General features: G+C 51.1%; 1 long non-coding RNA gene across 2 annotated transcripts; it reads left to right on the top strand.

Moving 5' to 3' along the window:
• The first annotated feature begins 1,363 nt into the window (after positions 1–1,363).
• Positions 1,364–13,640, top strand: LOC121019651 (uncharacterized). Of its 2 annotated transcripts, none has more exons than XR_005785725.1 (6): positions 1,364–1,532; positions 5,078–5,222; positions 5,736–5,873; positions 12,215–12,340; positions 12,412–12,672; positions 12,996–13,640. It is a non-coding gene; the product is annotated as an uncharacterized LOC121019651 (long non-coding RNA). The 2 variants fall into 2 exon arrangements; XR_005785724.1 differs by having other exon boundaries at positions 12,757–13,640.
• Positions 13,641–25,224: the final 11,584 nt, after the last annotated feature.

The raw sequence follows: 25,224 nt of genomic DNA, 5'->3' as shown, positions 1-25,224 counted from the left end.
ATTTGATTTTACCAAATACCCGTCTCAGGAGCTGGACCAGGAAGCCTGCGGTTTCGGGTGGGAGCGGTGGCCCCGGGTGCTGTTCTAAACCCCGCTGCCCGGAACCCGGCACCTGTGGGTAATGCTCCCGTGAGCAAAAGCACCTCTGAGTAGCCTAGGGAACAGTCTTTCTGGGCCCGAGCTGGTGTTTCTGAAGTTGAGGGTGTAGGGTGGTGGTATCTTAAAACCCACCGCTTCCCCTGAGACTCGTTCCTACCATAATTATGGTAAATACCTTCCCTGTATTTACCTACTGTTTGAGGCCAAGTTCTGCATTTGACACTCATGACAACCCCATGGGTGAGGGTTCTCCTTTTCCTGTGGGAAGAACGGTGAATTCCCTGACATCCACAGTACAGATTTCAAAATCAGGAAGATAAGATTGACACACTACGTAATTTACAGGCCTTATTGAAACGTTGTCCATTGTTCCAACAAATCCTTGATAGCAACAGGAAATTCAAAACCATGTATCCATTGCATTCAGTTGTCTGTCTTTTTTAGACTAATCTGGAACAGTTCCTAATTCTTCGTTTGTAACTCATGACATTGTCACTTTTGGAGAGTACAGGCCATTTATTTTGCAGAATGTGCCGCAAGTTGGGTCTGTCTGATGTTTCATCATGTTTAGATTCAGGTTCCGCGCTTTGGGTGGGAAAAACATGGAAATGAATGCTGTGTCCTCAGTACCCAATATGAAGAGGGACATTCTTCCCAAGAGTTCCATTACTGCCAACGCTGACTTTGATTCTTGTGTTGAAGAAGTGGTCAATGTGGTTTCTCTGCTGTAAAATTTCTAGTTTTCCCCTGGTAGTTTTCAAAAAGGAAAAAGAAGAAGTATCTGGTGGAAACAGAGAAAAATGTGTCCACAAACCAAGATAAGGGTTGTAGGCGTACTTAGACTTCGTGTGGCATCATTACCTCTGGGCCTTCTTGGAAAACAAAGCTGGGAAATGGATAAGATGTGCACACCCCCGAGTTTACAACGTCTCTAATTCCAACCTAATGCTGCAGGGTTTTTCTCTCCTCACCTCCTCCTCCCCCGACCTCCCCCCCATCCCCCCACCGGTGTTTGTAACTGTATTCTCCAGCCCTCAGAACTTGGCTCCCGATTCACCCATCGATTGATTGATTTGTTCAATTTCCTAGAATTCCAAAAAGTAGCTTCAGATTTGTTCATCTATGTCTGGAGCGGTGGGGAGCCTACCGATTAGAGTTAAATATTTGTGTGGAGTTCTTTTTGCCTTTAGCTTGGGGGCATATGCTCTGAATACTGTATTCAAAAGTTGCTTATGTTATTGTTTTTTTCCCTCACCCTTGAGTGTGTGTGTGTTATTCATTTGAAATCATGCTTTTGATTCATTTGTTTCTGTATGTATTACATTTTAGGACTTTTCCTCCCTTGAAGATTCCTCTTCCTTGAAGGTTTGATCTATTTTCTTTTTTTCGAGTACTCGAAGCGCTAACTTGATTCCAAAAGGCGGTACCAAAAGGTACGTTCAGAGCAATGGCTTCTCTCTCATTCCCTCCCCACCCCGTGCAGTTCCTGCCCACTAACCTTCTGGAATCAATCTCAGTCCTCTTAGGGTTTTCTTTCCTAGGTTACTCTTTGCTCAGGTGAGGAGGCAAATGTGTATTTGCCTCCCCTTCTTTCCTACGCAAAGTTGCACGCTCTAGATACTTTTTCACACTTCCTGTTGTTCACTTAGCAATATGGCCTGGAAATCATTCCACGTCAACTTACAGAGATCTGTGGGTGGACTTCGATCCAATCACTCATTTATGTATGAGCCTCTAAATTGTTTCTAATATTTTATCGTTACACACCCAGCTGCCATGAGTAAGCAAGTCAGAGGTAATTTTTGTATTGTTGAGGGTGTACCTACAAGAGAAATTTCTAGAAGCAGGATTGCTAAGGCGAAAGGTAAAGGCGTGGAGTTTTGTTGGTAATGACAGATTCCTCCCACAAGCAAAATATGAAGAGGCCTGCTTTCCCGCAGCCTCGCCAACAGAGTGGGTTGCTGTATTTCCCAATTTCTGCTAACCTGGTAAGTGAGAGGTGGAATTCAGTGTAGTGGCAAAATGTACACACCCTGAAAGGTACCCTTTTAACTATTCACAGGCCGTTCAGTAGCGTTAAGTATATTCACAGTGTTTTGCTACCATCACCACCATCCCTTTCCAGACCCTTTTCATCACCCGAACTGTCCCCGTGAACAATAACTCCTTCTTCCTCCTTCTCCCAGCCCAGTAACCTTTACTCTGTTTTCTGTGTCTATAAATTTGCCTCTTCTAGGTCCCCTATGCGTGGAATCACACACTCTCTCTCCTTTTATGCCTGGCTTGTTGCACTGAACGCAATGTTTTCGAGGTTTCTGTAGGTAGTAGCATGTGTCAGAGCTTCCTTCTCTTTCACGGTCGAATCTATTCCGTTGAATGTACATTCCCACCTTTTGTTTGTCCGTTCGTTCACTGGTGGACGTTTGAGTTTCCACATTTGGGCTGTTGTGAACGATGCTACTGTGAATGTTGGCGTACAGCTTTCTGTGTACACGTCTGCTTTTATTTCTCAGGTGTGCACCCAGGATTAGAATTGCCGGGTCATCTGTAATTCCACGTTTAAGCTATTTGAGGAAGCGCCACGCTGTGTTCCCCTGGGGCCACACCATTTTGCGTCCCCACCAGCGGTGCGCGAGCGTTCGTTTCTCCACGGCCTCGCCAGCACTTGTCTGTCCCTGTGACTTCAGCGATGCTGGCGGGTGTGAAGTGCAATCTCGTATCTTTTTTTTTTAATTTAAGTTTATTCACTTATTTTGAGACACAGAGAGAGAGGCAAGTGGAGAGGGAAATAGAGACCATCCCAAGCAGGCTCCTCAGTGTCAGCAAAGAGCCCAACATGGGGCTCGAACCCACATACCGTGAGATCATGACCTGGGCTGAAATCAAGAGTCAGATGGCCAACCGACTGAGCCACCCAGGCGCCCCTCGTTGTGTCTTTGATTAGCCTTTCTCTGATGACATTGAGCCTCTTGTCATGTGTTTTTTGTTCATTTGAGGATCTTCCTTGGAGGATTGTCTATTTGGGTCCTTCGTCCATTTTTTTATTGGGTTGGTTTTCTTGTTCCTGAGTTACAAGAGTTCTCTATATATTATAGGTATCGATTACTTATGAGATATCTGATTTGTGACTATATTCTCCCATTCTATGGGTTGATTTTTGTGTTTTGGTAGTGTCCTTTCCATGCATGAAGTTTTAAAAATTTTTTTAATGTTTTATTTTTGAGAGACATAGCACGAGTGGGGGAGAGGTAAAGAGAGAGGGGGACACAGAATTCTAAGCAGGCTCCAGGCTCTGAGCTGTCAGCACAGAGTTCGACCTGGGGCTCGAACCCATGGACCGTGATATCGTGACCTGAGCCGTAGTCGGATGCTCAACCAACTGAGCCACCCAGGTGCCCCTGAAGGTTTTTAACTTTAATGAAATCCAGCTTACGCCAGTGTGGCTTTAGGTGGCATGTCACTCATCATGAGTGAGCTTGAACATTGCAGTCTTCTTTTATGGAAATTTACAACGTGGCTCAACTAGCAGGATGCACAAAGCCATACATCCTGAAATGTGTGTGTTAGGTTTATGGTCCACCCTTTGCAAAGTGGCACAGTTAGGCATATGTGACAATTAGAAAACTGGACCGTAGCAGGAAGGCACAAACTCCCGTTCCACCGATTCTTTCGTTTTAGGACTCCTTCAGAGAGGAGTCGCTCTTGGTCATGCTGGGAGGCAATACCCGGCTCATGGAGGTTTTCTCATGGCTCTTCCTCCCGAAACTGCTTCTCTTGTCATTCCCATCTGGGTAAGTAGCCCCTTCATCCAAGCCAGAAAGCCAGCAGCCCGGAGTCTTACTGACTTGGCTTGCACAGCTTTCCCGGCATGCTGCCCTCTGTCCTTCTCACCGCTGATGCCCACAGGCGGGCCTGGACTCCAGCAATGCCTCCTCTTTAGGCTCCCGGCCTCCAGGCTTCCCCTCCAGCTTTCAGGGGTCCTCCAGAGGGATTTTTAAATTTTCCTTTGAAATTTTGTGTCCCACGTGTAGTGGGTTGACTAGTGTCCCCCGCCCCAAACTTCATGTCCATTCAAAACCTCAGAATGTAACCTTATTTGGAATAAGGGACTTTGCAGATGTAGTTAAGGGTCTCCAGACCAAATTATCGTGCATTTAGGGTAGACCCGAAATCCAGTGACCGGTGTCATCCTAAGTAGAAGAGACAGACGCTGGGAGAAGGCCATGAGAAGATGAAGGCAGAGATCGGGGGCTGTGGTCACAAGCTAAGGAGTGCCAGCAGCCGCCAAAAGCCGGGAAAGGCAGAGAAGCCGCCTCTGGAGGAGCAAAGCCCCGCAACACCTTGATTTAGGACTTGTGGCTTCTAGACTGGGCAAGAACGAATCCATGCTGTTGTAGGCCTCCCAGTGCGGGGCAGTGTGTTATGGCGGCTTCAGGACACCGATACATCTCTGTCAGCCACTGTCACTGGAGGACACATGAGAAAACACAGGTCAACAGAAATGAGCACAGGCAGTTCCGTCCTCCAGAGACGGATACTGTTTAACACTTCAGCGTCTGGCTTGTTAGAGTAATAGTCCTTAAATGCAACCTTCTAAAATGCTTAAGGGGCACCTGGGTGGCTCGGTCCGTTGAGTGTCCAACCCTCAGTTTCAGCTCAGGTCACGATCTCACGGTTCAAGAGATCGAGCCCCACGTCGGGCTCTGCACAGACAGCACCTAACCTGATGGGGAGTCTCTCTTTCTCCCTCTCTCTGCCCTTCCCCTCCCTGTGCACTTTTCTCTCTCTCTCTCTCTCTCAAAATAAGTAAATAAACATGGGGAAAAAATAAAATAAATAAAATGCTTAAAACTTTCCCAATGCTTTCAGGATAAAACCTGAAACTGCTTGCTAGAGCCTCCCAGACCAGCCTTCTTTGTAGCTGCTTTTCCCTGCACTCTAAGAATCAGCTTGCACCCTGCCTCTGCTTGTTCTCCAGGTGGACAGGCCTGGGCTGTGCCTTCGGCTTCCTGTTTCGTGGCCTTGTCGCAGCGCCGTGGATGCACCCTTTCCTCTGGAGCTGAGGCCGCTGGGCCAGCGGAGCCTGAGAGGCGGAAACACTGTCGGTGGCCGCTGGGACAGGGGTGAGTGGGGCCACTCGCATTTCCGCCCCTTGAGTCCTGGACCTGGGGCCCTGGAGCTCCTGTTCCAGCCGTGCAGGACACAAACAAATAGGCACCTACCAATCAGAAGTGGCCAAGGAGGGTGTGAACAGGTGGGGAGGGGGGATGTCTGGAAAAGAATCACACCCTGTCCTCCAGAGGGGCACCAGACCCCAGCAGAAGGCTAGCTCCCGGGGCTGATACAGTGCCCCCAACCACTTGGGAGGGTCTCCGGTGTCTCCTTTTGACCTGGAGGCCTCAGCTGCAGCCCAGCTCGTCCCACAGGCCCGCAAGCACCTTCCTGGCCAGGCCTTGTAGCTTACAGGCCCCGGCTGGGCTGTGTGGCCTGGCCAGCACTAGCAGCCTCAGCACAGGACGGGCAGGCCAGGCTCTCGGCAAGCAGAGTGTTTGCCTGAGCAGCCTCCCAGCAGCACGGGGGCCCCAAAGATGCCTCAGATCCAAGCCCCTGGACTGTGACTCTGTTCCTGTGCCCAGGACCGGTAGAAGTAAGACACTAGAAAGGAACCTGGTGAGGAAAGGCCACAGGGACCATCCTGGTCTACAGCGTTTGGGAGCATTGCCTCCTTGGCCGCACACCACACAGCAGCCTTCGTGCAGCGCGTCCTGGCCCAGGTCAGTATGTTCCCCCACCCCCCACTCCTTCTTGGGGTGGATGCTCTCTATGATTCAGAAATGTCTACAGCTTTAAAAGCAGTAACTTTATTTTCTTAGGATTGTTTTATGAAAATTCAGATGAATTATGACTACCAGGCTTGGCACCTTTTTATTTAAAAACACTGGGAAAAACAAGAAAACCACTGAAAAGTAAAAGATCAACCCATGAAATCCCGTCACTTAAAAATTACAAAATTAGGGGTGCCTGGGTGGCTTAGTCACTCACGCATCCGACTCTTGATCTCTGCTCAGGTCATGATCTCACAGATCATGAGTTCAAGCCCCACATCAGGCTCCATGCGATCAGCACAGAGCCTGCTTGGGATTCCCTCTCTCTCTGCCCCTTCCCCACTTGTTCTCTCTCTCTCTCTCTCTCTCTCTCTCTCTCTCTCAAAAATAAATAAACTTATAAAAAATTATAAAATTAGGGGTGCCTACGTGGCCCAGTCAGTTAAGTGTCCAACACTTGGTGTCACCTCAGGTCATGAGTTCAAGCCCCACGTTGGGCTCCACCCTAGGCCCGAATCCTACTTAAAAAGGGGTACCTGGCTAGCTCAGTTAGTAGAGCATGTGACTCTTGATCTCAGGGTTGTGGGTGTAGAGATTACTTAAAAATAAAAGAAACCTTACAAAAGAGGCATGTATGTGTGTGTGTATATGTGTGTATCTGTCTAGATAGTTAACTATAGTTTGTATATGCGTATCATATATATAGTACCACATATATATATATCATATATATATGTAGAACTATATATATCATATATATATCCTATATATAGAACTATATATATGACTATAATATATGGAACTATACATAGAACTATATATATAAATATAGATTATATGTATAATGTATGTAATATATATATACTATATAGTATACATACAGTACAGTAATATATATATACTATATAGTATATATATAGTATATTATATATATATGTATATGTATATATATATATATATATATATATATATATATACATATATATATATATATACATAGTCATAGACTCTAAGTCTAAAGTTCTCTTTTGGCCAGCAAAAGAGCAGACGCAGGATTCAAACGAGAGATGGCTAACGTCTGGGAAAAAGACAAGAGCCCCGAATAAGAGCCCTTGCCCCATATTTATTCAGATCAGAAGGCTTGCAAACGTGATGGGTGTGTACAGACAATGGGTGTGTTCACACATGGGTGTGAACGTTAACTTGTGGACATGAGCGAAAAGGGGTTTTTTAAAGATATACGGTGTTTGGGGTTTGGGTCAATATAAAAGAAAATCAGGGCACCGGTCAGATGGGTAGATGGTTGTTAACAGCAGACAGGAGGCTCTGTGCCTGTTTCTCTTTGCCAGCCTAGGGGAGGTGACAGATAGGGGGAATAACCTCAGGGTTAATAAGGCACCTTTTCTTTGGTTAACCATCTCCGCTCTGGGCTGCTTTGCCTGCAGTGCAGTGATCCAAAGTCCAATTCACCACTTACCTAACCTGGCCCTATTCTCCTATAAAAGCAGCTTTCTGTTATAGTAGTAAATTTGGGGTGCTTTCACCCTGAATATCTAATCTTGTTATTCCTGTGTATTGGGCACCTTTGTGCCATTTCTATTTCAGGCCTTTGCCTCTCTCTCTATATTTTGGGGGCTCTGCGCCCCCTCTCTATTTTAGGGTGCATTGCATCTCCCTAATCCTGGCACCTTTGTGCTTCCCTATTCTCGGAGTATCTTTGCACCCCCCTTGGAGTGCTAATCTGGTTTACCCAAACTCAGGTGTGGGCATTTTATGACTTTGTATTTCTTTGTGCCTTGTTAACCCATTGGTTTAAGCCCGGGGGATTCCTAAGCTTATCTCCACAATGTAAATATATAGATAGATATGGATACGGATACAGATATGGATATGGATATAGTAAGAAAATGTAAAGTGGTCTCCCTCCACCTGGCATCACCTTAGCCCTGCACTGCGGAGCCCCAGAGCCACACGGGGAGCTGCTTGCTGGAGGGCCGCCTACAGGCTGAAGGTCCAGCAGAGACATTCTTACAAATACAGTCTTGGTACAATTTCGTAATACAAAAAGATGGGGAAAACCTAAATGCTTCTGGAGTGTAGGCCCTGAACGTTGTGTTTGGTTTGGTAATGCAGGTGCCTGACTTAATTTGATTGGCCAAGCATCCGTTTCAAAGAGGCATCCACTGGAAAAAAAAAAAAAAGTGTGTGTGTGTGTGTGTGTGTGTGTGTGTGTGTGTGTGTGTATATATATGTATATGTCTGGCTTTCTCAAACACATTGCCAGCCACACTAAAGAGCCAGGCCACCTCCCCCAGCTGGGGCTCCTTTGTCCTAAAGTGTTTGGTCGATTTCAGTAACTGACCACTTGGGCCCTTGTCCACCCCCACAGCTTTAAATTCCTACTCTTACTTTTTTTTTTTTTTTTAAGTTTATTTATTTGAGAAAGAAAGAGTGTAAAAAAAAAGAGAGAGAAAGAAAGAGCGTGATCAGGGGAGAGGCAGAGAGAGAGGGAAAGAGAATCCCAGGCAGGCTCTGAGCTGTCAGCACAGAGCCCGATGCAGGGCTCGAACTCATGAACTGTGAGGCCATGGCCTGAGCCAAACAGAGATGCTCAACCAACTGAGCCCCCCAGGCATCCCTCCTGCTCTTATGTTTTAAATTTAGCAATAAAGAGTGAGCTCATGAAACCCTAGGCCCCCACCCTGGACCCCAACCAGAGCAGAACCCTAGGCCTGCGAGCCTGCCCTCCCACGCTCGGGCTCTCTGTCCCTGCTTCCCAGAGACCTCACTGCCTGGCCCCAGGTATGTTGTATAATTTTCTGGTCCTGACGTAATAAGCCTTTATTATTATTTTTTTTTTCATAGTTTCCTGATGGTTATTGCCAAAGGGTGTCTTGCAGTCATAGTAAGAGCCACAGGGCTGGGCCAGTTGGGACACCGGTGACTGAGAGGCTCCGACCACACACAGAGCGGCCAGTGTCGCCGGCAGGGTTGCGTGACTGCCCTTGCGGTTAGCTGAGGGGAGCGCGGCTTGCTCACTCACCCCTACCTGACTCGGGAACACCGCCTGGGGAAGCAGCACTGCTCACGGGCAGCCTCGCACGCTGCTCTGCGCTTCTGCGTGTTGCCTCTGCTGTGTGTTGCCTGCAGTATCTGACCCAAGAGGTCACAGCCGCCATAATTATCCGCGGGCCTCCCTGGAGCGGTGTGATCGAGGCCATGCGGTCTAATCATCTCGTTAGACCACTAATTATAAAGGCCTTAGTTGGCTATTAATGTGTGTGAGGGTTCTGCACCTCTCAAGGCCAAGGGGAACGGAGGCGGGCAGATTGGATCGCCAGGCTGGCGTCCCTGCCCGCGGAGAGGCTCTGGGCTGAAGGCCCAAGGAAAAGACGCCCGTGGGAGAGCGGGACAGGAGACATATGCCAGTGACCACTGAGTCAGCGGGTCGTGCCCTGACCGCGTGTCCTCACCCAGAGGAATCAAATAGCCTCGTAACCAGAAACCTGTGATGCCACCAGAGGGAAAATACAACGAAGGCCACGGTCTCTCTGTCACTGCTTCACTCACTGCTGTCACTGTTCATCCCCTGATGTGGGTCCTATTCCTGGTATGATACCACTACAAAAATTAACGGGCAGATGTGAATGCTCTGGACCTCTGGTGCCAGCACATCCTAATATACCAGCTCCTCGATAGGCGCAAACCCCGCAGAAGCTTCCAGGCATCGTTCAGTGCCGTGCATGCCAGCATGCCAAGCCTTGGTGTAGCAGCCCAGAGGCCTGGGGCTTTTTTTTCCCAAAGAGCCTGCACATAGCATGCCAGTGGAGGCAGACCCCGATCCCGGGGAGGTCTCTTGGGACGCCCTGGAAAGGAGAGTGGCCTACAAGGAGGTCTCACGGTGACACCATCCAAAATGTTCTGGCTTCCCTGCCACCAAGGGAAACGCTGACAGGGTTATCAAGGCCTCTCGGGAGGAGACAGAGGGAAAGGGAAGGCAAAGGACCCCGGAGCCACGGAGACTCCTACCTGGGCCTCCGCCTCTTCACCGGGATATTTATTGCCTGGCACCGTGCCCGTGCCGAGATCTCTGCCAAGGCCCACAGGCAACAGCAAACATCCAGATGAGGCCCGTCTCCTGTGCAAATTTGGCATGGTCCGATGGGTTTATAGTTTCTATGCCGTGGCGACCAAACGATCCCCTCTTTATTGCCAACCCACGAGAGGCCCCATTTTTTTTAATGCACTAGTTTTAATGTTCACTAGTAGTATTGGCTAGTACTATTTTATTTTTAATTTTTATTTTAGAGAGAGAGTGCACAAGCAGGGAGGAGGGGCAGAGAGAGAGAGAGAGAGAGAGAGACCATCTTAAGCAGACTCCATGCTCAGCGCGGAGCCAGACACGGGGCTCCGTCCCACTCCCCTGGGATCGTGACCTGAGCCGAACTCGAGAGTCAGATGCTCACCGACTGAGCCCCCCGGGCGCCCCTCAGGAGACCCCATTGGACCCTGAGTCCAAAGAATTACTCTTCACAGGGCACTCCCCGTAATTATGGGTTGACGCCTCTGCAGTTTAATTGGAAAAAATTGCCTTATGAGGAAATGTTATGTTTTTAGGAATTAAGAAATATCATACATTTGACAACCTAGAGAATGCTGTGTAGCAGTTCACAATTGCTTACTTCTTAGTTTTCACTAGAAAATAAGTTTTGTAAAGATTAATCATTCTAATTAATATACATAATTTAAACTACTAGAAATAATAAGTAAAAAGAAAGTAATTTTGTCCCATTTTTTTTTAATTTTTATTTATTTTTTATTTTTTTTAAAAATTTTTTTTCAACGTTTATTTATTTTTGGGACAGAGAGAGACAGAGCATGAATGGGGGAGGGGCAGAGAGAGAGGGAGACACAGAATCGGAAACAGGCTCCAGGCTCCGAGCCATCAGCCCAGAGCCCAACGCGGGGCTCGAACTCACGGACCGCGAGATTGTGACCTGGCTGAAGTCGGACGCTTAACCGACTGCGCCACCCAGGCGCCCCAATTTTGTCCCATTTTTAATAATCTCTACACCCAACATGGGGCTCGAACTTATGACCCCGAGACCGAGAGTCTCATGCTCCACTGACCAACCCAGGCTGGCTTCCCCAAAGTAATTTTGTCCTAAAGTGAAGCTGATTATTTCAAAATGAAAAAGGAGAAAACCAGAATCACTATTATAAGCGCTATAAAAATAGGCTTGGAGGGGGCAGGGGCACCTGGGTGACTGAGTTGATAAAGCGTCAGACTTGAGCTCAGGTCATGATCTCACAATTTATGGGTTCAAGCCCGGCATCGGACTCTGCGCTGACAGCTCAGAGCCCAGAGCCTGCTTTGCATTCTGTGTCTCCCTCTCTGCCCCTTCCCTGCTCATGCATGCTCGCTCTCTCTTTCTCAAAAATAAACAAACATTAAAAATTCTTTTAAATTTTTTTTTTCAACGTTTATTTATTTTTGGGACAGAGAGAGACAGAGCATGAACGGGCGAGGGGCAGAGAGAGAGGGAGACACAGAATCGGAAACAGGCTCCAGGCTCTGAGCCATCAGCCCAGAGCCCGACGCGGGGCTCGAACTCACGGACCGCGAGATCGTGACCTGGCTGAAGTCGGACGCTTAACCGACTGTGCCACCCAGGCGCCCCTAAAAATTCTTTTAATTTCAACTAGTCTTACTTGATACGTTATATTACATGGGAAGGATTTTCAAATAAGAGATAATGCTGTAACTTCTTTCTTAATATCCTTGTATGGATATACGTTATTAACATAAGTGTTCCAGAAATTATCTGAAGCTGCAAAAAATCTGATACGTAATATTATCAGTCATTATTCCAGTTATCACCTTAAAATGTTGTGTGTCCCCAAAATAACCAGATTTCCGTGTCGGCTGTGTTGTAATAAACTTCCATCAGCTCTCTAACCATGTCCATCTTCAAGTCTTTTGTCATTTACAGACAGTTACTGCTGTACTCTGATGCTTTTGGAAAACTGTTTCGTCTGCATAGAAATTCATAGCAAGGACGGACCGGTGCTTTAGAATACAGGTTTCTGAGAACTCTCAGATCGCATCGCTCAACTGCGAAAGAATTTACAGAACTCGAAAGCAAAACCAGATTTGTAAAACCTGCTGACAAAAGGGCAGGATCAACAAGGATTAATTTCAGGGGACGGACGGACCCGATGAGGATCCTTACACGTTTTTATGACTTCTGTTTGAAACGTTGCTGGTTCTTTACTTTCTTGTTCTCCAGATTCAAGGAAACTTTGTCTTAAACCAGCTATGACTCACGGCAGTCTGTGAAGTCTACCTTTGTAAACAAAGATAAAGCAGCTACGTTTTCTCCCTACCTCATCCCTCCAGACTCTGGAAACTCCCAGTAAGTATGCTTATATTTTCATAGCAACGCATTTGTGTAAGTCCAATAAGAATCTGTTCTCCTTGCGACAGGACACTATTGGAAACACTGGTCATATTACCAAGGCTTTGGCTAGAATATCATATCTGAGAACGACGCGCATAGACTGAGATATGACCAGACAGCGCTAAGGAACAAAGAGTGACTGTATGGAACCAACCCTTGGAAACATCAGCCTGATAACCTTGCCGGGGTTCCCAACAGCCTTATCGTGTGAGTCAGGAAGATTGCCTCCTGACAGGCCCAGGAACCTCACGAAGAGGGACTGCCCCCCAAATTTATAGGTATTCTAGGTAAGATCGGACAGGTAGGTGTTGGCTTGGCTTCTTAGCCTGGAGAGGCTTTTCAGAGTTCCATCTGACATTCCTTATGAAAAGTTCCAGGAAAGCAGACTTGGAAGAGCCTGGATGGTCAGTCCCTATCCTTGCTGCACTCATGTAAACAAGAGAGCCGAGTTTATTGCAACTAGACTGAATTTGCAAACAAAATAGTCTTGCTACGGTTGTCCTTGCCACAGATCGGAGCGATTACAGAGAGAACAGGTCTGCTTCAGTAACACACCTTCACAGGTATATTCTAGCACCGTGGATTATCTTTGATGTTTGTCTTCACCTAGGCTAGATCCTGAATTCTAGTTTCTTCCAGTAGCCGGCTACAACTCCAAACTTCCAGCATTTCTCCCGCCCTCTGACCTGGGATCCTTGAGACCTAAAACCGCCCATCCCACAACCGGGCAGGCCCAAGTGGGGCGACTCGATCCAAACTTCGGAGGGACCACCACAGCAGCTCGCGGGGGGACAGTCTTCGTGCCTGTTGCCAGTGGGCCCCTCAGGACGGTCACCAGAGACGTTCATGCCACAGACCAGGCACGGCTGCCAGGTTGCCGCTGCCCGCCCTCCCCTCACCCGAGGACATTTTGAGCCCTAGATGGTACCCTAGTTATCCCCTCCACGTGGTGGCACTCAGAGCTCAGGAACGGCGTTGTCGTCGGCCCCAGTCTTTAACCTCCGCTGCGTCATGTGACGCCGTCACACGACGTAGGGTGAGTATAGGCCAGTGGGGTATTCTGAGAGAGAGGGGCCAGTTTCATACAGGCCTTGTTATGCTTTGAACTACTATTGTTCTATCATGTGTAATGCAGATATTATAATGTTTTTTTATTTTAAGACCCTTGCTTATTTTGTAATATGAAATTTATTGTCAAATTATGTTATTACTGTCATTATAATTGTCTTATTCTATTACAGTTGTTTTATTATTAGTTATTGTTAATTTCTTACCGTGCCCGACTTACGAATTTTATCGGAAGCATCTATGCATAAGAAAAGCATGGTATACGTAGGGTTTGCTAGTGTCTCCAGTTTCAGGCATCTACGGGGGGGTCTTGGAATGTACCCCCATAGCTGGGGGGCGGGGGCTGGAGGCCTGACCTTGGGAGTCCGCCTGCATCAGCATCTTTTGAAATGAGACACGGCTCTGACCTGACCTGACCTGTCCTCAGGACGAAGACCGGTTGGATGAGATATGGAGCAACCTGCTGGCTCCGGACAGGTTCAAACCCACTGACGCCAGGTACAGGCCACTTGCAGGCCACCAGCTTGAGCGAGGGAAGCCTGAGTGAGGAAGGAGGGCCCACAGTGACCCCCTGACTGAAGACAGACCGGCACATTGGGCGATCCGCCTCGAAATATCCGTAAGCCCTAGCTGACCGGTGGATTACTTACACCCAGATCCAGGTGCCAAAAAGGAAAATCCCGCATGTTCCTGTCCCTCCTCACCTTCCCCCTTTCCTGCAGCCCCCCTCCCCCCTCCTGGCTGACGGCAGCTTCTCTGCAGCCTTTCCCACTGCTCCCCTGCAGTGCATGCAGGAAACTTCTATGTCCTTTTTTCCACCTCAGGTGAATTCTTTGACGGCCTCTTCTGCAGGCCCCCACCGGATCGGGTTGCCCCCGACACTAGATGGCCCAAGACGTTAAAATATTTCGTGGCGTTACCCAAATCCTTGAACAGATTCCCTGAGCTGGCCCCTGAGATGACCGACCTATTTTCCTAGCTGGACTCTTCAAGTCTGGGACGACGCCTACAAACTGGAGTCCAGACTCTCCTCCCACCTCAATATTTATAGGATTTGTTACCGTAATCCTGTTGAGAAGTGTACTTTCTGGATGACAGTGTGCCCTGTCCCTGCTTTTGGCATATTAGCTCCCCAGGTAGTTCACATCCTCTGATGGAGGCATCAACAGGGTGGGTGCAGCGTAAGCCCCCCGTCCCCCCCCCCCCGCCGGGGTTTCCTTTCTCTTTTTTCTGACGCAGGTGCCCATCTTGAACTTTGATCGGCAAGGCGTCCGTTTCAAAGAAGGCTATCTCACATGAACACATTGCCAGCCACCCTAGGAAAAGGGCCAGGCCACCTCCCCACTCTGCTGTTTTAGAGAGTTCGGTGGACTTCTATAGCTGACCATTTGGGCCACTTTTTTTTTTCTCTCTCTTCCGAAGCCTTAGATTCCTGTTCTTATGTTGTTTGTTTGTTTTTTTTTAATTTTTTTTCTTTTTTTTTTTTCAACACTTCTTTATTTTTGGGACAGAGAGAGACAGAGCATGAACGGGGGAGGGGCAGAGAGAGAGGGAGACACAGAATCGGAAACAGGCTCCAGGCTCTGAGCCATCAGCCCAGAGCCTGACGCGGGGCTCGAACTCCCGGACCGCGAGACCGTGACCTGAGCTGAAGTCGGACGCTTAACCGACTGCGCCACCCAGGCGCCCCCTGTTCTTATGGTTTAAATTCAGCAATAAAGAGTGAGCCTGCAAAACCCTGGGCCCGCATCCCTGATCCCAATAAAAGCAGAACCCCAGGCCTGTCCGTGAGTGGGCTCTTGTGCACTCTCTCTCTCGCTCTCTCTCCTCTCTCTCCTCTCTCTTCCTCTCTCCCCGCCCCCAACCCCAGCTACCTCACTGTGTGGCTCCAGGGTTGCTGTAGAACCTCCAGGTCTTGCAAATAACAAATGATGGTCGTTGCCAAAGGGCGTTTCAGTCCCTGCCCTCCCAGGCACAGTGTCACCTCCTCCAGGATGTCTCCCAGGACCAAAGGCTCCAGCTGCAAGCTCCCAAGGAAAGGGTCTTTGGCCAAACACATTGGCTGCAGAGAGTATAATGAGTACGGGGTGGGGGCTGCAGACTGGGGGGCAGGACTGGACGCCGGCCGGACCTGAGGCTGTATTTACACAGTGAGCTCAGAACTGCCTTCAGCGCCACCCCTGCTCTCCCAGCTGCCCCGGGGCTAGCTCTCTGGCTCTCTCCCTCACCCTCGGAGGGAATCCTTACTCGTCTCACAAACTAGGAACCTTTAAACTGCTTTTATTTCAGAGCAGGTGGAGAAATGAAACGAAATCGGGGCCGCGATGACCTCAGAAAAGCGTCACATGGGTTCAGCAAAACCATAGCTTCTGCAATAAGCCTCAGGAGGGAGGAGGGAGGAATGCCCACTCGCGAGTGGGTCTGCTTCCAGGTCTGGTGCAGCCAGAGCCTGCGGGAGCCTGTGGGGTGAGGGCTGGACTTCCTTCCAGGATGAGGGCACAGGGACCGGCAGGGAACCGGCTCCATCGAGATGTGGGGTCCCACAGCGCATCTGTGGTCAGGACAGGACAGCCGGCTCAGCCAAGGGAGGCCGAGGTGGGATAGAGAAACGTTCCGCACGCAGACATCAGATCTTCCTTCTGAAGAGGCGACAGGGAACAAAAGGTGAGGACCAGGGGCATCTGGGACGTCCAGGAATGCGTGCGTTTGAATTGGCTGGGGGTGGGGGGAGTTGGGCAGGGAATGGCAGTGGGTTAAGCTGCTCCTTTCTGCACCCAGCAGTCCTGGAGTGGCCCGGCCCCCCCCACCCCCCTTCACCCTGCCCTCTGTGGGTCCTGCTGGGCACCCCAAGGTGGGGGAGGGGTATCAGGGTGATGAGAAACCAGATGAAACTGGTGAACAGGGAAGAGGGGTCAGGGGGCCACTGGTGTGTGTCCTCAGATGACCCAGGGACAGAGAAGAGGGGGCCATGGGCCAGGCCTCGGGCTGCACCGTGTGGGGTACAGAAGGCGGGGGGGCCAGCTGGCCGCCACTCGAGTTTTTCGGAGGACAGTTTCCGCAGATTGGTCAGGGGGACAGGAAGCTGACCCCAGGAGAATGGTCTCCATCCCTGGGCAGGACCGCCACGGGGGGAGGCCAGGCCGGAAGGTGGCCCTCCACGCAGCTCCTGCCTGCTGCCGAGGCCTCGGCCCCAGCGGAGCAAAGATGTGGGCTGGATGGAGAGGAGCCTGTGGTGGTTCCTGGTGTATTTGGGCCCCAGGGGGCGGTGAGGGGCCCGCGGCTGGGGAGCCTAGGAGGCAGTGGGTCCCCCACAAAGAGTCCTGTGGGGGGTGTGAACATCCCCAGGCCTGCAGAGGCAACTTGTAAGCCAGAGGCCAGGTGGGTCGTGGGACCTCCACAGACACCCCCCCACACACAGGGACCGGTCCGCGGCAGCCCGGTGGGCTCCTGGACAGTCAGCACCCTGGTCTCTTGTCCCGGTTACCCCTTTGGGATGTAAGGTTGACACGTGGCCCTGGTGGGTCCCGGGGGTCTGGGAGAGTCCAGTGTGTAGGAAGAAAGACGACATGGGGTGTCCTCCCCACAGGGCTGAGCTCTGGTACCTTTGGGATAAGGTGATAGGAGAAGTGCCCCAAATGGTCGCCAACGTGAGACCCAAGAGTTGCCCCTCACGCTCAGCCAGGCCTGGCCACATCCAGCCACCCGCTAGGGGACAGGAACCAGGACCCCGGTCATTTCCCCTGTTCACTCGGTGCACCCACGATGGCCAAAGGCTCCAGGAGCCTATGGGGAGGGCACTGCTTCCCCCTGGTCTGGGACCGAGGACACCTGGGAAGAGCATTGACGGTCACAGGCCAGGCGTTCTCAGGTGACCCGAGGGTCCCCTTGGCTTCTAACGCCTGCCGGGGGTCGCCTGGCCGGAGCCGTGCTGGGGGAGTCAGAGGGACCCTGTCCCTGGAGCCCCGAACCCCTCTGCCGCATGCCCAGCTTGCCCTCTGAGGACCTCCACTGTCCACCTGTTTCCTGCCACCCGCCTTAGGGATGGACTGTGCCGTCCCCATGGCCTGTGGGAGTCGGGGCTGAGAGGGCCCGAGTCACCACCGTGAGGCCACCAGCTGGTCCCTGCAGAGGGTGGAGCAGGGCCAGCCTCTGCCTTGGAGCCCACTCTTCCCGAAGAGCTCTGTGCGACAGGCTACCTCAAGCATCCCCGACTTTTCTCTGGTTCCCGTCTGCGTCACCCTAGGACTCTGAGCCCCGCGGTCCCTCCCCGTCTCCATCCTGTAGGCTCGGCCTGGGCTCGCTGTGCCCCAGCCACAGGGCCTGCGGTGTGTTTCCTGCCGTGGGTGCCGTCGTTTCTTTCACAGCTCGCCACCGTCCCCTGGCACAGGGCAGGGCAGGCCTGGGATCAGTGCCCGGGGGGGCCCCACGGGCCTGCTGGCGTAGGCTGGGGAGTACGTGACCTGGCGGACTGGGGTAGCTTGGGAGAGGCACAGGTCAGGTCAGGAGAAGATGGGGCCCGTCGTCGTTGGCCTGAGGCCCGGAGGCCCCTCCCAACCGGCCACCCCACCCTCTCCCCGTGGGGGTCTGGGCCCTGCCTGACCCCCTTGCCTTGCAGACGAAACAAACAAGAGCCTGGAAAGGTGTTGACAGGAATGCTCTCTAAGCCACCCCCACCCCCAGCAGAAGGGGAGGGTCCCTTTCCTCAGGGCAGGAATGCTGTGAGGCAGCATGCTAGACATGCTTTTACGTCTTGGGTCTGAGCAAAGTCAACTTTAGGGCAACACAAAAGCCACCGAACACACATTTATTGAGTGCTTACTAAGCGCCTAACCCCTTCCCACCCCAGGAGACCCGCTGCTTCAGGGGACAATTGCTGACAGCGGGGCCTCAGGTCACCCACACACTTCTGTTCCACTTGGCCGCAGATCAGGGGATCCCACGGCCCCCCGCTTGGGTTCGTTAATTTGCCAGAAGCGCTCACAGAACGCAGGCAAACGGTTTACTTGTTAGATCTCCGGTTTACGCTCAAGGCTGTACCACAGGAACACTGGCCGGGGAGACGCACGGGGAGAGGTGGGGGGGGGGGGGGAGAGAGACACCCCCCCCACTTCTGGGTGTGCCACCCTCTGCACAGCTCCCTGTGCGTACCTGCCCGAATCCTGTGGTCCAGGGACTGTCCCGTGCACGGGACACATCCTTATCTCAGTCCCCAGCCCTTCCCACCTCCCCAGAGGAGGGCTGCGAGTTCCAAGTTGCTAATGAAGCCTTGGCCTTTCTATCTGGTGACCAGCCCTCATCCTGAAGCTCTCCAGGAGCCCACCCAGAGTCACCACATTAGAACAAAAGACACGGGGCGCCTGGTGGCTCAGTCGGTTAAGCGTCAGACTCCGGCTCAGGTCCTGATCTCGAGGTTCATGAGTCTGAGCACCTCGACGGGCTCTGTGCTGACAGGTCAGAGCCTGGAGCCGGCTTTGGATTCTGTGTCTCCCTCTCTCTGCCCCTCCCCTGCTCACGCTCTGTCTCTGTCTCAAAAATAAATACACATTAAAAAAAAAAAAAAAAAAAAAAAAAAAGACACTTCTGCCACCCAGGCAATTCCAGGGGATTTGAGTCCTGTGTCAGGATCCAAGGTCAAAGACCAAATATTAGAGCGAGCACCCATATCACTCAGGAAATCACAGAGGTTTGGGGAGCTCTGCCTTAGGAACCATGGGCAGAGACCAGATATGTATTTTTTACTGTGTCACAGGGTCTCACAGCCCCGGAACCCCTCAGCCCGGTGACTAAGTGAGGTCCTTGAGCGTCCCCCTTCCTGTTGCCCTTGACCTGAAAGGGACCTTCAGCATGGACAAGGCACCAAACCCGGTAACCTCGTTTCTAGCCTTCACCGCCTCCATCATTTTCAGTTTTTAAGCCCCCACCCCCACTTCACACACACACACACACACACACACACACACACAGCACTACTAGCTTCGGGATGAAACCCAGCCCTCCAGACGCAGACCTGGCTGATCCAAGGACTCCCTTGCTGAGCCCCCTGCACCTGCCAGGTGGGGTGACGTCCAGCCCTCGGTCTGTGGAGCCTGCCACTGCCCTGTCTTCTCTGCCGCGTCCGTGTATCTGATGGAGACTGGCAGGTGGACAGAGGCAGCGGAAAGCTTCACGGGGAAAGAGGCCGCCGGCTTGAGGCTGTGGACCCGGAGAAACTGGGAGTGACTGACCGGAAGTGGTGCCCTGTGCGTCTGGACCGGGCAGAGCAGGGTTTCCCTGTGGTCCTGAGTTAGATGCAGGGGCAGGAGATAGAGACGCTTCGGTCGCCGGCTGGGTCCTGACCATCCGGGCAGACAGCTGCACATGGGTGCTTGGGCTTCCCGAGGGGACAGTGGCTGCAGGACAGTGGCCAGAGCCGTCATGTGGGCCGGCCACTCTCCTTTCTGACTTTCCTCCTCTCCAAAGCTACATGCCCACCCTCCTGCCCCCCAGGGACCCTGCTGCCTGCCTCCCCAGTGCCCCTCTGCACCACTCCCCAGAGATGAATCCGTAATAAATTATCAGCCATGACTGCTATGAGGGTGCTGGGCACCCCAAGGACCACACAGGAGTCTCCACCTGCAGCCATGGGACCAAAGGGCATGCGCTGGGCTCCCCCGGAGCACTAGTTCAAATCCCAGTTCTGCGACTTACCATGTGACCTCGGGCAAGTTACTTAACCTCTCTGGGCCTGTCTGTACAATAGGAATCAGAACACAGCCCCCTCAAGGGCTGGCAGAAAGGTGAAATGAGTTATCAGAGGGGCTCCTGGGTGGTTCCGTCCATTAAGCGTCTAACTCTTGATTTCAACTCAGGTCATGATCTCACTGTTGGTGAGATTGAGCCCAGCTTGGGGGACTGTGCTGTCAGTGCAGAGATTGCTTGGGATTCTCTATCTGTCTGCCCCTCCCCTACTCGCTCTCTGTCTCTTTCTCTCTCTCTCTCAAAAATAACTAAACATTAAAAAAAAAAAAAAGATGAAATAAGGGGCACCTGGGTGGCTCAGTCCATTAAGTAACCCACTGGTTTTTTTTTTTTCTGCTCCGGTCTGATCTCACAGTTTGTGGGTTCAAGCCCCTCATCAGCCTCGGTGCTGATGCGGAGCCTGTGTGGGACATGAGATCTCTCTCTCCCTCTCTCTGTGACCCTCTGCCGCTCTCTCTCTATCTTTGTCTCTCAAAATAAATAAGCATTAAATAGAAAATGAAAAGAGGTACTGGATGTGCCTTAACATAAAATAAGAAATCGGCAGAAACCAAGCAGTGCCTGGCGCCTTCCCTGTCTCCCCTCGTGACTTGGTCCACCCACCCCATCACCTGATCCGCCCACCCCATCCCCACCGAGCTACAATGGCATCGTCTCCTTCCGTCCCAGAACACAGGCTCCAGAAGGGCAGAGATCTGTGTCTGTTTGGTTCCCTCTTCTTTCCTCGGTGCCCGGCCCAAGCAGGCGCTCCATAAATACAGTGCATGAGTAAATCAATGAATGAAGGAGGTTGGAGTAGTTACCTATTGCTACATAACAAATTACCACAAAATTAGAGGCGTAGCACAAGATAAATTTATTATCTTGCAATTCCGTGGCCCAGGTGGGCAGGAGGCATGGGGAACGGTTTTCTGTTCGGGTGGGAGGTTTGGGAAATAGACTGTAGTGAGGGCTGAACAGCATCGTGAATGTGAGCGGTGCCCCTGAAACATACACTGAAATACTGCTGAAATGCTCCAAAGGATTCTCCTTAATTTTGTGTGTGTAGGTCTTAGCAGTTTAACAGACAGATGAAATCATCATCTGGTAAACGTTTCACATAGAAGAGAAATTTACAAAGCAAACTGTAAAGTAAAAGCCGTCTTTCTCTCCTGTTGGCCCCAATTATATTCCTCACTTCCGGTGGCTTGGACCTTGTTCCTCCAACGTTTACAGACTATGGACAATCCAATGTGGGCGTATTAGTCCCCTGGAGTCGCTGTCACGAAGGATCACAAACTGTGCGACTTAACAACATTTTATTCTCTCACAGTTCTGGAATTCAAAGTCCCTCCGCAGGCTCTAGGGGAGGCTCCCATCTGGCCTGGCCGCTTCCACACGCTGGAGGCTCCTGGCACGCTTTGGCTGGCGGGTGCATCGGGCCAGTCTCTGCCTGCATTGTCGCACAGCCCCACTGTGTGTCTGTGTCCCCATCTCCCTTTCTGGCCCCCCCAAGGCCCTGCGCTGTCAGTGCAGAGCCCACCTCGGGGCTCGAACTCACAAACCACGAGATCACGACCTGAGCCGAAATCAAGAGTCAGACGCTTAAGCGACTGAATCACCCAGGCGCGCCCTCAGCCCAGTTTTCCCTAATGTTACAGACTAACATAGTCAATATAATTAGCCATTGGAATGAACATTGATATAATCCCTTTAACTAAACTTCCAAACTCCCAGCTCTCAAACTTACTAAAACATCACCAGATTTCCCACTGATGTCCTTCTCTGGTCCAGGATCTAGTGCACGTTACCAAGGTATTTATTTGTGCTGTCTCCTCGGCCTCCGCTAACCAGTGACAACCAACTAGATTATGTTTACAAGCATTCTCATTTCTTTTTTTTTTCTATTGTCGTTGAGAGAGAAAAACAGAGTGTGTGCAGCAAGGGACAGAGAGGGGCAGAGGGAGGGGGGCAGAGAGAGAGAGAGAGAGACACAGAATCAGAAGCAGGCTTCAGGATCTGAGTGGTCACCACAGAGCCCAAGGCTGGGTTCGAACCTGTGAACCGTGAAATCATGACCTAACCCAAAGTCGGATGCTTAGCTCACTGAGCCATCCAGGTGCTCCTCAAGCGTTGTAATTTAAGTCATCTGTGTATTAAATCTTACGACCCAGGGGAGCCTGGGGGGCTCAGTCGCTTAAGCATCCGACTTCAGCTCAGGTCATGATCTCATGGTTTGTGAGTTCGAGCCCTGCGTCGGGCTCTGTGCTGACAGCTCAGAGCCTGGAGCCTGCTTCGGATTCTGTGTCTTCCTCTCTCTCTGTCCTCTCCCGCTCACTCTATGTCTCTCTCTCTCAAAATAAATAAAGGACAACATTAAAAATATATATATGAACCAGGAAATTGAATGATGTGTGGCCTTGTCTGCCAGCTTGCACATCAACAATAGCTTGGCTTCGATTCCAAGCTACTACTAAAAAAAAAAAAAAAAAAAAAAAAAAAAAAATCCAAGCTATATTTAAGCCAAGATTGAAACTGAATACTTTGGGAATGAGAACCATCTCGTGGGAATACGTGTGCCTGAGCTCAAGGCACATTTGTAATTTGATTTTCTACAGCCGCTGGGGTGCACATACCTTCCTGCCTATGTAAAGACAGTGACTTTTTCAGCACTTGTAACATCCGATCAAAAATTGTACATACAGTGGAGCCAGTACCCCTGAGTTCAATGAGTTAAATGAGGATCATACAAAATATACCAGTGACCTGTTTAAACTGATTTTAGTGTGAAATAGGTAATGAAAATATGCACAAAAGGCATGTCTAAAGTCAAGGAACAAAAAATATTTAGGGACACCTGAATGGCTCAGTCAGTTAAGCATCTGACTTTGGCTCAGGTCATGATCTCACAGTTGGTGGGTTCGAGCCCTGCATCAGGCTCTGTGCTGACAGCTCAGAGCCTGGAGCCTGCTTCGGATTCTGTCTCTTCACTCTCTGCCTCCCCGCCCCCTCACACTCTGTCTCTCTCAAAAATAAACATTAAAAAAATTTTTTTAAAGATATTCCCTATGTTATACTTTTCATCTTCACGGCTTGTAACTGGGAGTTTGTACCTCTTAATCTCCTTTATTTCATCCATTTCCCCATCCCCCTCCCCAGTACAAACCATGTTTGAGGGAGCAATTTTATTTTACTTTATTTTTTTTTTAATGTTTATTTTTGAGAGAGAGAGAGAGAGAGACAGTGTGAGCGGGGGAGGGGAGAGAGAGAGGGAGAGGGAGACACATAATCAGAAACCTGTTGCAGGCTCTGAGCTGTTAGCCCACAATCAGATGCCGGGCTCGAACTCACTAAATGTGAGATCATGACCTGAGCGGAAGTTGGAGGTTTAACCGACTGAGCCCCCCCAGGCGCCTGTAGAGGGAGTAATTTTAATAAAGCTGCCACTTTCTTGATTGTTCATTTCTTCTTTTAGTGTACTTTTTATTTGAGAGAGGGAGGGGTGAGGGGTAGAGCGTGGGAGAGAGAGAGAGAGAGAGACAGAGACAGAGACAGAGAGACAGAGACAGAGAGAGAATCTTAAGCAGGCTCCACACTCAGCAGGAGCCAGACTCAGGCTCCATCCCACCAGGACCCTGGGCTCATGACCTCGGCAGAAATCAACAGTTGGATGCTTAACCGACTGAACCACACACAGGCTTTCATTTCATGTTAAATTGACATTTAAATCACATGCCATAAAATGCACCATTTTTTAATTTGGGGATGTTTATTTTTGAGAGAGAGAGAGAGAGAGAGAGAGAGCAAGCAGGCGGAGCCAGAGGGGGGACAGAGGATTCCAAATGGGCTCCATGCTGCCAGCAGAGGGCCCCACGCCTGGCTGGAACTCACCAACCCAGAGATCATGACCTGAGCTGAAGTCGGAAGCTTAACCAACTGAACCACCAGGGACCCCCAGATGCACCATTTTAGAGTGGACAATTCTGGGCGCTTTAGTATATTTACAAGGTCGTGCAACCATCACCACTCCTTAATTCCAGAACATTTGCATCACACCAGAAAGATACTCCACACCCATTAAAAGTCCACATCTCCTTTCAAGCCTCCCCTAACCCCTCCTGGCACCCACTAATCTCCTTTCTGTCTGGATGGGTTTGCCTATTGTGGACATTTCCTGCGAATGGAACCATACAATGTTTGTCCTTTTGTGTCTGGCAGCTTCTGGGGCCGAATGATGCTGCATCGTGGGCATAGAGGACACTGGCCTATCCGCTCATCCCCTGGTGAACACTTGCGTCACTTCACATTCGTTTCACTGTTATAAATAATTCAAAAAAGCCTTGTGGCTAAACCCGTGTCACCTCAGGGTAGGCCAAGGAGTGACAGTGCGATGAAACAACGACAACTAACTCAGACGCCTAAAGAGAGACAGGGGTAGGATGAAGACCAAACGAAACAGGCCCGCGCCCTCGCGCACGCGACTCTGTGACCCCGGGCTGAGGCGGCCGGCGGCCGGGAAGGGGCGCGCGCGGCTCGGCGGCTCGGGTCCCGGCGCCTCCCCCGCGTGGGGACACAGCACCCGCTCTCACCCGCCTTCTGCAGGGGTGGGCGCCGGCGATCCCGCGGGGAGGGTTCCCCTGGAGGCACCTGCAGCGCCCCCCATCCCGTTGCATTTCCCCATTACAAGCACCGCCCGGAACCGCCCACGCAACTCCTTGTTCGTACCCCCCCGCTTCTCGCCGGCTCCCCCAGACACCCGAGCACGGGTCTCTGTGGATTCGGGTCCCGGAGACGTCCGGGGTGGAGAACAGGGAGGGGAGCGCGCGGAGAGGGGCAGGGAGGCGGAGGACGGGCGGGTCCCACGCGACCTGCACCTGCACCTGCCGGGAGCCGGGAGTGGGGGAGGGGACCACTTCCAGCAGCAGCTTTAGAGCGACGGGAGGGAGGCGCAGGGGAGCGGGTGTCAGCGCCGCGTGGGGTTTTCTAGAGAGGAGCAGCGTCTTCCCTCTGCCAAGGCTGAGGCCGCGAGGCCGGAAGACGGGGCTGCGACCCGG

The sequence above is a fragment of the Herpailurus yagouaroundi genome, unplaced genomic scaffold, assembly GCF_014898765.1.
Source record: "Herpailurus yagouaroundi ecotype Mexico unplaced genomic scaffold, PumYag 222, whole genome shotgun sequence".
NCBI lineage: Eukaryota > Metazoa > Chordata > Mammalia > Carnivora > Felidae > Herpailurus > Herpailurus yagouaroundi.
Note: the sequence above shows the minus strand (reverse complement) of the source record. Positions and strands in the feature narration are given on the sequence as shown.